This window comes from Varroa destructor, unplaced genomic scaffold (assembly GCF_002443255.2).
Source record: "Varroa destructor unplaced genomic scaffold, Vdes_3.0 BEIS01000002.1, whole genome shotgun sequence".
NCBI lineage: Eukaryota > Metazoa > Arthropoda > Arachnida > Mesostigmata > Varroidae > Varroa > Varroa destructor.
Window position 1 is genome coordinate 17218603 of NW_019211455.1, and position 15718 is coordinate 17234320.

The window sequence follows — 15718 nt, forward strand, 5'->3', positions numbered from 1 at the left end:
AAGATAGATAATTAAGTACAATTATTCTTTAAGTTTTTTTTTTTTTTTTTATTATCGAATTAGAATCCGCAGCATCCACAACCTAAACAAGAGAACGAAAAGCTTGCGTTTTTAGTAAGTTTTTCCCCATTTTCAACCTTGTAATTGCTATAGTCAACGTACTAAAAAAAAAATATATTACACTTCAGCGTATATATACTATATATGCACATGGTGGGTATATATATATGGGCTTTCTGGGCTGTTTTTTTTTCTGGTATCCTTAAAATACACACTGCACAGAACCACTGCATGCGTACACTATGTATAAGGTAATCAACTACGTATTGCTAATGTGATTACAAGAAAAAGCTTTCATCATCTCGTCTGGTTTTCATCTTTGAGGAAATAAGCGTAAAATTTAAGTTTCATTCCTGCGCGTTTTGTAATACCGTCAGCTCATCTTGCTCGCTTGTGTTAAAGTTTTCTTCTAAATATTTCGCCCTGGTTAAGGGCTAATCACCAATATAACATAGATAAAACAAAATAAACCCTTTTAATACGTAAGTAATTAAGCTTTTTCTCTTTTAGAATTTTGTGCCAAACTACCCCAGTAAAACACCCATAGTTGTGCCCGCGCTTAGAAATCGATCTCAGTTTAAAAATATACGAGCAAATTTCATAATGCTTTTATGAAGATTATCTTTGTCTGATTTTGTAGTTCGAAGACACCAACAACATTTGTTCATGCTATAAGTAATAAAGCAGAAGCTTCTCGTAATGCGGCTGTTTTCAGTGCGTACGTGTTGACACCTCGCGTACTCCCGACTATCTTATCGCAGCGGAAGATAAATCTCCTAGTTTCTTTCCAGCAGGCGCTGTAGCAATAACAGCTCAAACGATCCAGAAAATGTACAGAATGGCGTCTTGGCCGACCGATGAACTAACTGTCTATAAGCCTGTTATTCCACTGACTTATAGAGGAGCAAAGCAGTAAGGGCAGACAAGTACATACAGCGCGAGTACCGATACCGGTGACATCATGCTCTTAAAAGTAGCATCGCTTTTAAGTCTTGCCCCCGAACAAACCATGGTGTGTGACCTATTCCGACTCGGCTTGCTCGGATCTCGTTTCAGATATTTGGTGCCATTCATTGCTTGTCGATACGGCAAGATCCCAGCGTCCTCCTAGAGACTGCTAAGCAATAGTTTCAGTATTTTTGTCGCCTTATTGCCATGGGTATGCAAGGGGCAACCTTTCGATTTTCCCCCGAAGCACAGTAAACGATAGCACGTGTTTACTCTCTAGGTTGAGCTGTAGTCACAAGGGTACAAATGTAGAAGTTCGGTACGAACTAGCAGGGCTACCGAAAATTTTTCAGTAGGGATGCCGTTAAAGTGTTAGTTATATGGCAGGCCCTTTTCTACCTTAGACAGAATTTGGCAGGAGTTTTCACCGATGTTTTAACCGACATGCTTGCAGGTCAATGTTTTTTTTAATATCGGAGAAGCTTAGAAGTAGTTTTTCGATCGTGTATCGTTTGAGCGTTATAGAGAGCTGCATAACTTTTTTTCGTGTATTTCTGAAGACGTTTGTTGGAAATGTGCAGAACTTTTTTGGTAAAAAAACTTAAATGCTTTAGGCCAATGACATCAATATTATTTGACCAAGCTTGTTTTTCATTCTGGACAACGTATCGCCGCCATTTGCATCTTTAATCAAGCGAAACCGCTTACTCAATTGGTCAATATCAGCTAAACTGTGAACTAAAACAAGTTACATAAAGGCATAAATATGCATCCTCGCGTCCTTTTGCGTCGCTAGTTAGGCTCTCAGCAATTTACCATGGTAAGTTCAATAAAAATATATAGACTTTTTTTTATATTGACCTGTTCGATTGCGTAAAAAAGAACTAAATTGGTAAATAGAGTAGCTGCAATATACATATATTGTTCTTCTGGATTAATTTCTACCTATATTTGAAATATATATAAATGATCTCTATTCCCTATAACGGTCAGACCGTGTTTAACATGTCTATTTCGACAAAAATAATCGCAGGAGGTCAAAATTGAAGTTTTCGTTTGCGATCTTGATTAGGAGTCGACTATTTACCTCCATTGATGGGGGTTTGAAAAACAGCTCCAATCGGATGGAGCTAAATTCGTTCAGGCACCTCGACAGTGACGCGGAATTACCTAGACAGGAAGAACAAAGGTTATCTACTAACACTGAGCGCTTGTCCTCAAAGTGATCCAACCGATGTTTGACTAGGTGGAAAGTAATGCTGGGATCTGAACGGATTACGACTTGTCGCTATCAATGACAATGACAGCTTCGATGAAGCATGAACGCGTAATAACGCGATAGTAGTTAGCTGTTGGTCATAAACCTGATCTGTGCTCCCACAGATGCGTCCATTGAAAAGGACACTTAATAGTACCCCATAAACGGCCGGGATCGTAAGTGGAAGCAAGAAGCAATGCACAACACCATTGAGCCGCTGCATAACTTTATAACACCTAATCTGTGCGACACGATCAGAAAATACCGTAATTAATCTGAAGCAGCAAAACGTAATACGTCCAAATTAAACTTGCATAGTTTTGCAACTATTCTAGCAGCCAAAAAGCTTCATTTCGCGTCTCTATTATGGATAACAGACAAACGGAAATAGGTTGAAACATATACTGCGCTTGATAACGATGCCTAAGGTGTCAAGGTCACTCGTGGTCGCAAGGCTTAGCCTCTGGCTTTTCACCAATTACCAAAACAATCGTCCTTTATTGGCATATCATCGAAATTGTTTAATCAACTAATAAAATTTAATGACAGTATAAAAGAAAAAATAGGCTTGGTGGAAGGTAGGGGGCAACTTTTGAAACAGAGAAATGCCAAATTTTCGGTGATACTCGGCGTGGATTGAAGTAATCTCCATCAATGCAGTAACCTTATTAAAAAAAATAGGCCCACGGTAGTTCGTATACCTTTACCTACGATGTTGCCACCGCCTCTGCGATATTGTGCCCTCTCTATCTTTTTCTTTTTTTCCCCCGCCCACTAGCCCTAGCAAGAGGAAGTCTGATAAGCAGGTGTGTCTACCGACTACTGCACTGCCATAAAATAATCTAGAATGAACCATATATAAAAAGTAGCACAAACGGCATTACCTTGTCCAATGTCCTGCGCTCTCATGTGTACCCGTCATGCCTTTTGACCGTGTCCTATGTGAGTTGCGCTCCATATAGCTTAGGGTGGTCATAAGGTGGTCAGATTTTCTCGTTTTTAGAGTACCTACCTTAGCTTCGCTAGAGTAGTCGTACCAAAATGATTAGAGAGATGTGGTAGAAAAGAGGCAAAGCTGGGATAAGATAGGTGGTGTTGTGCATAATGTATATGACCCGGCATACATAAGTATACGTTTATGTACGTGATATGGTGTAGTGTTCGTCGTGTATACGAAACCCTCGAGGTAGCTTACTGCAGCAGAATCTGCAGCCAGACTAACCTGTTACAGTGGAGGGCTAGCTCGCTTGAAACGGTTGCTTCTGCCGATTTACTCTAGCCCGCTATAGGTCACCCTGGGTCGTTTGTCCTGCTATCCACTACCAGTACTACACCTTTATTGCACGTGGCAGAGTTCCTTCCCGTGACAAGAACAAAGGGATAAGGCTGGTTGTCGTGTTAGGAGCGGCCGCTGCAATCATTGCAGCCACAGCACTGACGGGTACATGACGCCAGGTCCCGACTTGAGCGGTGCATGTGTGTGAATGAAGCAGACGCCCTCGCGAGCTCGCAGGCAAATGACGAGAACGTGAAAGCAGCCGAACCGGGAGACGCCAACAAAGGACTTCGCTATTAATTTCGACATGAGAACTTCGCATGGTCGTCCCAGTTGTCGTTCCTACAAGAATCAGCAATAGCGGTTTCGTAGGTTTGTTGCACTATGCTTCTATCTTGTAAGTATTTGTTTCACAGCCCAGATCTAAACTTTTATATTTAAGAAAAATCAATGCAAACGGTTGAAAGGCATATCTGGAAATGGAAATGAAGTTTGTGGCAGATGGCGGAGCGTGAAGATGAAGGCTAAGCGCCACGAATAGCAACAAGAGAAGTTAGACGAGCTGGATAGTTATGACAAGATTAAACAGCTTCCCTACTCAAGAATTCTTCATCTTCTTCAGTGGTTGTTAGTTGATTGAGCCTTTATGGCAAGGTAGGGAAGAGCATGTAGACAGACACGTACTATACGTTCATAAGGCATTTGAAAGGGAAAACGTGGCCACGGTTAAATAAAGTCGATGAGTAATCCGTCTGGCCATCCAGAAAAAAAATTAGGTCCACAGCCAAAGTAGGATACTGTGAACAGAACACTCGAATAGTACAATTAGCTGAACTGGTTGTTGTCAGACGTCATGGATGAGATAGAACAGATAATAGAAAAACAACGTAAGCGTGGTACTTCTTGGAAGCCATGCAGATTTTTAGTGTTTATTTTACGACATAACGTATGCCTTATAAACGAGATAATGTAGGGTACTATGCGCTCCATTGCTGCCACTCAGCCGTCGTGGGATCATAAGCCCATCAGTATAAAAACATAGTACTGTGCCGTTTTTTCTATTAAAGATTCTCTATGCGTACACGCTATAAGAAATAGTATATATATATATATATATATATATATATATATATATATATATATACCATCTCAATGCAGATATGACTTGAAAATGAGAGACACATCAAATTGATAAGGCACTGAAAAACACCTTGCGCAGCCGATTAAAACTCGGAGCCATTTTTTTTAGAAATTTCTTTGGCTCTTGATCAGACCGTTTAGCCCTGTTTTCTTCCATAGCTGGCTAAGATTTCATTGTCCTTTTTGAGCTGCACTGCTGTTAGAACTCAATACGTATTGTTCTGTAACCCAGATTTTCTCAGTAGTGTATGCGAATTAAGGAACTGCTTCTATATCTGCACTTGCCATTGAGGTCAAAAATAGATGGCTCTGAATTTGCTCTGAACCCACTCTCCTCCATGCTTATGTGACGCAAGTCCATGTGCACATGTGCGACAAGATTAGGGAAACAATAATATATATTTTGTGGAGCGTTGCTAGCATCAGTCAGTACCGTTCTTCTCCAGATTGCCACATATTTCTCCTTTCGAGTTATTCTCTACCGCTGACAAGCACACATTTTCTGATCATATGTTTTGACCCGATACCTCTAACACAGGTCTCATCGCATTTCTGGCATCTGCCTTGTATGGGCAGACATTCCATGCAGGGCACGTGTGATCAAAGCATTAAAGGTAACGGCTTCGGATGTACCGCGGTGGCCTCCGTGCCGATGAGCGTCACGGCCACAGGCTAGTGGAGCTGGTCGCTATCTTGCCGCGGCCGCGTCCAAAATCCTCAAAAATTAACCAAACCTCTCGACCACGGCATTGTGATAACCCGAAGCTGATGAAGACCACGAACGCTTAGTCGACATGAACAGGCCGCCGCGAAGAGGTGAAGGACAGAAAAAGCGATACCTGATGTTAAAACAGCGTCAACAAAGCTACTACGGGAGATGCCGAGGAGGAACAGGCACAGGCCAGACGTCGCGTAAAGGCGAGACGGTGGGGACCAATAAATGATGCATGGTGGGTCAAACGTCTCTAACAAGATACGTTTGTGCCGTTTATTTTTTTTTGCATCAAAAATGATTCTGGTGGCGCTCAACTTTGGTGATATAAGCATGCCAGATGTGACTGTGTTAAATGACATTGAATAAAGCAAAAAGTGAATGATGCGTATTTTCCTTGCTGTCAGTGTGTACCATTGCGAATACGATGGTGCTCCGAAGAATCACAGGATGTAATTAACTTACTGATAACGTTACTTTAGATGTAAGGCACATTGGGGAGAACCTGGACATCGGCCCTGATCAGGCATAATGTAGCGAGAATTTTGTGAGAGAAAAGGGCCTTTTATTGTTAATAATAATTCATTACTAAAATGGCTTTTCGTGTACGTTACGTCGAAAGCATGGCATGAAAAAAAATTAGAAAATCACTTAGAAATTCACATTTAATAACTTTATTTCACGGTCTTAGTGTATTATAAAATCTAAAAATCTAAGTACTATATTCTACATCACTGAACATTGTCCTATTTATCCTGTTTGGCAAAGAAAAGAATGATCTGCTCACGAACTACTATTGCAGTTAAAATTAGGCTATTGCAAGTATAAGGACATTCTAAATCACCATAAGCATGCTGTAGATGTCCTTAGTAATCTAAAAGATCTACGTTCACCTCTTTTCGTCAGATTTCGGCCTCAACCTAGTTTCTGTCTGGTGCCCCCTTTCACCGTTTTTTTTCCAGACATTTCAGACGATGCGTATTACACTGTTCTGGATTGATCTCTTATCTTACAATAGTTTACACGGGCCCTGCATATTCAGCACTCCCAAGAGGCAGATGGGATAAGCAGCTCCCTCACTGAAACCAACCAGAGGTGGACGGGTAAAGGCTTTTTGAGTTGGTGAAGGGTGGGTGCTAATGTTCACGTTGCGTTAACTAACACTACCGCTAAAGTCCGTGAGAGAATAGTAGCGCGAAGAAGCTCTGCTAACCCCAAATATTTTACCTGCGCCTATGCTAATGCAGAATAAAGATTCATTCTCGAAAAACGCTCATACTCATAGTAGATTATTGGTCCTAATATAGGGACAGAGAGAAAGCCGCTAGGGAGACAACAGCAAATGAAAACCTCTTTCCATACAATAAGTCGCTGCTACTACAGCGACCTATAATATACACCGGTGAAGAAACAACGAACACTTCTGTCTTTTACACTGTCTTCTTCATTGGCCGTTAAAAAAGGCCCAGCGAGTTGGAAAGACTTGTTCGTTATGGAGGAGGCGTCGATCTGTGAACTGATCTACAGCGGGTAGTAAAAGACGTACGTAACGTATTTTAACGGGTTTTATAGCTTCGGTTTCTTGCTGTAACCAACCTTTACCTGTTTTTGAATTAATGATAAGAATAATGAGGATGACGGGCAGTGTGAAGTTACTTTTGTCAATTCAGATAAGAGGAAGAAGTGTATCAGTCCTCATTTTTAAGCTGCTATCGGCAGAGTTGTCCTAATGACAGTTGAAAAGATATCGCTAAATATGTGAAAAATAGGTTGTATAATATATAGGTATATCATACGTAGGAGATTCTTAGCATACTAGTAAAGAAAAAGAAAAGCATTTATTGAGTTAGCAATTAAGCGCGCGGGTCTTCTCTGCTGAAGTACAATTTTTATTGCAACATAAAATATATATATATATATTTATGTGTATATATTTCCTGCTATTTGCAAACTGAATCCGTTATTACCGAAACGAGGGGCGTTTTACTTTTATTAATATACGTCTCTTTGCTCGCAGGCGAAGTTACACTTTTATCTAGCTTACCGCTGCTTGGCTATACCGATGATAGACAAGAGTCAACTAATTGGCGTCCAATGTCTCCTCTGAGCTCTTGATAGCTTGTTTCGTCAGCTACCGCTTCGTCTTTTTCACCTGACAACCACGACGCTGTAACAAACAAAAAAAAAGCACTTCCGTCTTGCCGAACCTTGAGTCTCGCCATTGTATTTTGTTACCCCTGAGAATCAACATAAGACGGCCACGTGCCCCAGTTAATTTTGCTTCGTGCCGCAAAATGCGCAAGTCACGAAACTCAGTTAGCAGAAGAGCTTTAGAAGCAGCTGCAGTAGCAGCAACGGATGTTCCAGGAAGAAATGCACTGGTAAAGTGAGATGAGTTATAAGAAAAAGTAAGGGTTTCGTAGATCTTCACATTGTTTTCCTGGCCAGGTAAAACCAGCCCAATTTGGAAGAGATAGTTTACTGTTTAAGAAGCCGGATAAAGAAATCTGTCAGGCGTGTCATGAATGATCTATGATGAAACCATCAATAGAGTAAGCGGCAGTTGCACATCTAGACTAAAGGTTCGTTAGGGAATTTGCGATCTCTCATTAAAAACCCGATATCTGTGGTTCTGATAGAAACGGTGTTAATGTTGCATGGTTATCTAAGCATCTACATCAGTAGTGCTTAATGGGATTAGTGGTAGAATCTACTATATGTACTTACCAAGACGCATGTCTGTGCTAAATTTCAGGATTACGCTTAGGCCATAAACTTATCTATACAGATACGTGCATAGTGATCCATTGTGTGCAGAAGCTAAAGGAAAATGGCAAAAAAAACAGCTGGACAGTTTGCTTTCTTCCAACATCTAATTTTAACATGTTCAACACGTTTAGCACGCACGGACGTGTCTTTTAAGACTGAACGGTCTGCCGTTTTTGGCCTCAGCAAAAAGTCTTGAATAATCCAACCCTAGCTTTAATTAGCAGATTTCATTTTTAACTTTCATTAGCACAAATACTATGAGACAAATCTCTATATAGTCCACGCTAGGATACGTATTTCAATCAATGAAACGGTTACGTATAAGCGAGGACAAACGCGTGACTAAATAATTGGGGCATTTATTTTGCCTCTGCAAGTTGTTCTTAATTAAGAAATAGGTTCAATTAAAGAAGCCTAAAAGACAAATGGTGAGTCGTTTGTTTTGATAGGACTGTGTGGAAATCTGTGCGTGAGCTGACACATCTGAAAATTTGTATGTTACAAATATACGTGTCAATATGTGAAAGACTTCTGCAATTCCTTGTGGACTTTTTCAATATATTTATATACGAGATGATAAACATTGCAAAGATGCATTTATAGCAAGCGTTTAGTACTTTAACTCTGGAATACATTTGGCCTATTAGAAGACCTATTAGGTGCGTTCAGTTTAAGCGGCAGACTCGCCATTAACTGCAGTGTAGTCGTCCTACTAATGTGCGCATCTATAACACTACCGAAGCAGATCTTGACTGTGAAAGCTTCTGTCACTCTTCCATTCAAAGTTCCACTAACCCTTGATCAAATGCATGTCAATTAGGCATAGGTAGTCTATGTTTGTCAATAGGGAACTCCGCTTTATACCATATAATCCGTTTAGAGCAATGCTTGAATGTCATGTTATTAATAAAAGCTAATGGCCAATGCTGCTATGATTTTCAAAAGAATCCAAGAGAAATGAGTGATCTGCATGGTTATCATTCATTTTTTACTCACGTGCTCGACTTTGGACTATAGAAAACTAAACAATTTTCTCTTAAAAACGGTTCTGTCTTCCCGCGTAAATACGTATATTGGTTCCAAGAGTTCATTTATCGTTAAGGTACTTCGAACCAAAATCTTCTCCTTTACATGTTTTACGGCATCTTATTTCAACTAACCTTCTAAGCCCTCCTCTGTAACCGAAATGCGTAAGTTCCCTTTGGTGTCGACATCTTTATTTAAGGGAGCACCATTTGTTTACGTTGCTCTGTATTTTTCTCATGTTTTAAGAACTTGGTAACAGTTCTTCTGCTTCTTTAAAAGCCATCTCTGCAAACACCACTCCTTTACGACACGCTCGTAGTGCCACCGAACACAAACTGGTTTTCAGATACAGGGGCAGTGCATTAGCCCTTAACCACCTTAAAGATATGTATCTAATATATAAGGAGGAAAGATGAACGGGTGTTGCCGGTCATAACAAGGGTTAGTGTTTGGACATCGAAATAGTATGAAATGGTGCATTTTGTCAGCCCTTATGCCTCTACGTTTACGGCTTATGGTGCCATTGAAGCTGTTCTCCCCGGAGCGCCTTGACACTTGACGGATTTTGATTGTAGCACAGTGCAAGACGCAGCCATGTAATTTTGTCTAGATATCTACATAGAAAGCACCGGCGATGGTCTGGATATGTACAAAGAACGCAGCTGTTGCTAGAGATGGGTTCCATGCGAGGGGCCTAAAAAACCTAGGACTATAGCGCTCGGAGGTCCGGGAAAAGAGGCGCTTAGCTTTGCAAGCTGCAGTTGCAGCAGCAGCAGCGGTACGACGGACATGCGACAGTACAGTAATAATAGCTAATCCAATTTACTGCGGTGCGACCGACACGTCAAAATGACATTCGTGTCATCGAACGGCACGACATAAAGAAAACAAGGCAAAAGACGGGTAGGAGAAGGGGGTGGTGGTGAAGAGCGAAAAGAGGAGGCCCAGAGCGGCGGAAAAAAGGAACGAACAGCAGATTGATAGAAGACAATTGCCTTGTGTAGGGGTCATATGTTGAATTTGTTCGAGATCCCGACAGCGACGAAAAGATCTAGCCGCCGTTGGGATCTCGTCGCTAACGGCCGCCATTCCCTTGTTTTTCGTTAAGACGTTCGATTCACGCCGTAGCGATGGGCAGTTTGTAGCCAACAGTGAAAAAGATATTAAACGTCGTAGTATTTTGTTTTTGGAATGTGTATCGCAGCTCGTTTTCTTAAGTCTAAATGACGTAAGGATAGGCACTCCGTTGGTGGTTATGTCTAATTGTGACAATGCGGAAGCTTTGAGCTGCAGCAGCACAAGCGGCCAGCACATTGCAAAATAGTTGATCCGACTAATCTGAGTAAAACATTTAATCGGAAATGATCTAATGGTATGGTTTCGTAAAATAATATCAAAATAGGTATAATTTCGAAATTATGTTTTAGTACTTGTGCTGATGAAAAATCGTAAACACAATCGATGTGTAAAAGGCTGAAAATTAGATAGTTTTACGATAAACATTAATTCGACCTGCTGAAATTTCTAAACCCGTTTCAGAATATGCAACAGGTGATCTGCGATCACGCAATTACCAGAGAGGTTTGCTTGTGAGCAAACTCCCATACTGCTGGCGTAGTATCTATCTCAGATTGAATACGTTTTATATATAAAATCATGATTTTTCACTGTAATTCTGCTTTATTAAGGTGGTTGTATCAAGGTAGAACCTAACGGAGTATACGGACTTGTAATTTAGATCCCGCGGTCTCCGATACAAGCCATAAGGCACACCACATCTATATTTATTGGAAGAGCCGGAAGCATTAAACCAACGAGGGAAGATACATAAACTCTCCTACTGATTCTTATATTTAATTGAGGTGTCTCAAACATTACGTAGGTAATGTACATAGTTAAATGGATTTCTATCCAGCGGTGAAGCTGCGCGCGATATGCAGTAGCTTTAGCTCGTCCGATAAGAACATAGCAAAGACGATTGTCTGAGGCAAGCTTCATTTTCCCAGTTCTATATCCCTGCGTAGTTGTTGATGTCAGCGCCTTTTTGTTAGCAGCCAATTCAGAAGCGGGGCTCAAGTAAAATTTTCCGCCTGCCTCTATCCTGATTGACTGGTAACGCCTAGACCCTGTTTGACAACGCGTTTAGTCGTGCGTTCACTTCTACTCTCTGCGTCCAACGGAAAAATCAGAGAGGAAACAGTGAAATTGCCCGTCCAAGCCGAAGTTCCATTTACGTTGACCGCGTATTGATATATCGCTTAAACCGAAACATTTGCATCTGGGAAAACATACCATTGCGGCAGATAAGTCAATCTGTGGCACTTCTTGCAATCTGTCCGTATGATGAAGCACTCGAGCGCAAGCCGGCGTGCTAAAAATTGGTGCTGTCAAACACGGACACCATAGCTATGACGCTGGTCGACCAGATCAAAAAAAAAAAAAAAAAAAAAGCAAAGATCTGTTCGTTCCTTCACGATTTTGTCACAGCTGCTGGCGCGAGCACCTGTTTTCCTGTAACCAAGCTACCAAACGCGATTTATCCTACTACCATGGTTCACTTCACGGCCGCGGAAGACTTTTACTGAGTTACAAGAGATCTCAAAAATTCTATTAGTTATTAATCTGTGAATAATTCAACCGCATAAGCTCGTGTAACTACAACTATTTGGCTGTGGTACAAAAGATCAAATTGAAAAGAGCTACTCTATTGTTGTAAAGATAGGCAATCTGAAGGTAAAATTGTTTTTTTATGTGTATACGCGCCTATGCAAATGGCCGTGGCTACTCGTCAATCGACATTTAGAGATATCACATCGGTATTTTTTAATCGGGTAATACTATACATACGGCTACTGAATCGAAGGTATGAGCTTTTTTTCTTTACCCTAATTTGGTATAGTAGATTTTTGTGACACAGTGATTTATTTAAAAGTCGTACCGGAGTCGTCTTATAAATAATTGTAAACAACATCATCGATGTAGAAAATTTTACTGATGTTTGTCGTCGTTAACTTACGTAGTATCCTATAGTATAGTAGTTTCTGGCTTTGATATTTTATGAAAAATAGTAGTTTACAGGGGGTTATAAATAAAGCGAATAGAAGCTGAAGGGTGTAAAATATACTTCCTCGCTAAGGCATCACCATCATGTTTTTCTTTTTTTAGAGTTTAAACATATTGAGCTAGGTCGCTTTCCTTATAGTCCTTAAGAATCTCTTATCCCTTCCCTTGTTTGTTTCTTTAGCCGTGCGATGATTGTTGCTGACAGCTCAATTAATGCGTTGAGAAGCGTCGTTACCTTAGAGAAGCGGTTTTGGTGCGTTGATCGTAACTCTGTTCATTCGGACGTCAAACAATATACAAATTAACATTTTGTACTCAAAGATGATTTTCATTTACTCAGACTGTGATGCGGAAAACATAGAGCTAAGGACGTGCAATGGCCTACTTCATATAGTTACTTGACTATGCGTCTGACCATTGCCTGTGTCTTCCTTTAGTCACAAATGGCTAGCGAAAACGGTGTTTTGTCTATTAAACAGCTATGGTATCCAGAGTGACTGGACGCACATCGCTTTTTTTTTCGGTTTCTATCGGTTCAGTGTTTATGTTAAGCACAAGGCTGGGCTTGCCTCGTCAACTTCGGAACGCCAAGGTTGAGCCAGGCGCCCTTTTATGTACAGGCGGCTTACCTGCTGCTGGTACTGCTCGTATGGCCTCTACTGTCAGGGATAATCTATAGCCTGTCTTCTTCTTGAGGCTCCCTGTTCGACCGATCGCTCACTTTCTGAGTTTCTCAGCAACCAAAGAGTTCCACCAGGCAAGTATCACACTAAGAACCACTAATGCGGTTTTGCGATGGATCCTTCAGAGGGTCGAAGTCGTAAGCGGCAGCATAGCGGCTGGGGAGTCGAAGTCAGATGAAAGATAAAGCCAATAAGGACGAACGCGATGTGAGAGAGACGGTTACTGTATCTGACGGCAGTGCTTGTAGTAGCAGCAGAATAACTTGCACGTCTGGCTACGTGATGCGAAGTTGAAACTTTTCAAGTGCTGTCTTTAAAGATAGATGTGTAGAAGCTGCTAAAAGCGATCAAGATGCCGTTCCCGGCTTGCTTTCGTCATGAATGTAAAGCGGAACAGACCCTTCATTTGTCAACGCGGTTGATCCAATTCGTAATTGGTGGAAGACAGAACGTATGATTGATAGAGTAAAGGCACGAACCGCATGACTTAAACACGTCTTGTGAAAACGCGTATGTATTATTTATGTGATAGAGTATCTGAAATCGTGATAATAAGTGATTGTTACGTTAAGAATTATTCTGACATGAGTTAGCTTCAAGTCCTGTGAATCTGAAGACTCCGACAAGCACACTTCAGCGTCTTTTATTGCACTTATCGAAAACTTTAAAAACACAGTGCATGCAACGGTTTAGACGGGGCAGGCCATTACACATATAATAAAACGTCACAAAACGGTTGATTTCGAGTCAGGCGGGTAGCATGCGGCGTAAATTATTTGCACGATAGCAGCACAGAAAAGACATTCGCATCCGGGCGCAAGGGCTCATCATCGTCACAACGACCAATATGAGTCGGGCCGCTACTCTTATTTCTTTCGTCACATACCGTGTACATGTGTCATACGCATATATATATATATATATATACATATTCATTTGTGCAAAGATAATCCGTCTAACGATGGCCTCTGCACGAATAGACAACGAAGAGCAAAAAGACTAGCACACCTTTGTTAGGAAGAAATCCATTCCAGCCTGGTCACTTAGATAGCTTTATGTGCTGACTGTGACCGTCTATTACTGAAAGAAACGTAGCAAAATGCAATCTCAACATATATAATAGCTCTATATATAAGGAATGGATTTTGTTATACTTTGAGATTCTTAAGGATTACTTATGCTTAGTTTAGAAAACGAAATCAAGTTAGATAAGTTCCATATTTGATACGATTAATGGAAAGACATAAGGACATTATGACAACAATAACACAACGATGGTGCATTTCGTGGGGCTAAGAATAATCAGTTGAAGGACCTTGCACACCTGAAACACTACTACACTGCCTTAGGTTTCAATGATAAATAAATGAACGAGATTAGACCCCAATTCCGGAATAGTGTTGTCCAGTTGGTAATGATCTGGTGCGTACATTAATGGTCAAACAACCCGTCAAAATCGTATACAGTAAGTTTAACTTAAGCTAACCAAAAAAATGAACCAACGATGTACAATAAAACATTAGTCATAAGTCTTGTACTTTTTAGAATTGGAGTTCCGAATCAAAACGACAATTTAGCGGGCCTGACAATACCTGGCTACTTGGCTTTTTCAGTAGTTTCTTTTGTCAGCGATGTATTGCATCTGAATCAGCCAAAACCCCCGAGTTATACGCACGAGCTTGGAACTGTTAGTGAGGGAAGTTAATTATATTGCTCTAACGAGAATGTCATCAACTCCCCTTCAATTTCCGCTATTGTGCATCGTATAAAAAGCAAGGATATTTAAATAGCGAGGAAGGTTTATTTAGTTCACTTTTTTATGATTAAATTAGTAATACACTAGCAACAGTAGTGATCATGGGGAATCTAGCGGTGGTAAAAGCTTTATCTCTTGCCTCCCGTAGGGCTTTTTATGTCTCCTGTTCGACAGTCCCGGCGTGCCAGTCGTCGCGGATAATCATCCTATGGAGATGCTGAGCCGCACTGCACGCTTGCCTATTTATCTCGTACGATTCGCACTCGAGTGAGTTAGTAAGCGTTGTTCGTGTTTCGCTTGGCCCTGACAGCCTCCGCTAACCTGGCCATCTTTCCTGGAGAGTAGTATGACTCGGGCAAGCGGAAGAAGGAAGCTAGAAGATGATAACCACTCGACATGTCTGATTTACGCTACACACCCGTTTGTGCAAGAGAAATAGAGAGACAGTAGAGATGGTAAGCACGAAAGACCTCTTGTCTCGAGTCTATTTCTACTTTTCCCAATTCGCTTTAAAAAAAAATAATAAGGACCAGTTGCGTGAGCATCAGCTATGCAAAAGAGTTGGTTCCTATGCCAGCGCCCGCCGACGTCAACGCCCAGCAAACTCCGGAACGGATTTCGCTGGACCATAGAACTGGCAGCGTAACTCAACGAAGCAATCGGCGCCGTCTTCCGCCTCTTATCCTGCTTTGAGCGTTCCGCTCAGCGAGCGTCTACGGTTCTCTTCGACTATGGCATGTCAGTGCCGTGTAACGCGGATACGGTGTGATGCATCGCAACACCTGCCTTTAAAGGGCTAAAAATTGTGCTGTAGGCAAGCGATCTAGCCAAAGCGTAGACAGTGCACCACTGCCACTTCTCGATGCCGATTGCGCCTCGGCTGGGGCACTACGTTGCGAAGCTAGCTTATTCTTTTCAGTGTACCCTGCTAAGAGTTTTTCATCTCCGTCGTGTTAGCCTGTTTTTATTTCTTCACAAACCACCAAACCCGTTTCAGATTTGTTGTTGTTGACGGCTCAATTGAGCG

At 41.3% G+C, this 15718-nt stretch overlaps 1 protein-coding gene and 1 long non-coding RNA gene across 3 annotated transcripts in view; both read left to right on the forward strand.

The window, feature by feature from the left end:
* Window positions 1–15718, forward strand: part of LOC111245953 (solute carrier family 4 member 11-like) — a 424503-nt gene that overhangs the window by 87563 nt on the left and 321222 nt on the right. The window lies entirely within an intron of this gene.
* On the forward strand, window positions 724–5776 carry LOC147757456 (uncharacterized). Its single transcript, XR_015321704.1, has 2 exons — window positions 724–3939; window positions 5259–5776. It is a non-coding gene; the product is annotated as an uncharacterized LOC147757456 (long non-coding RNA).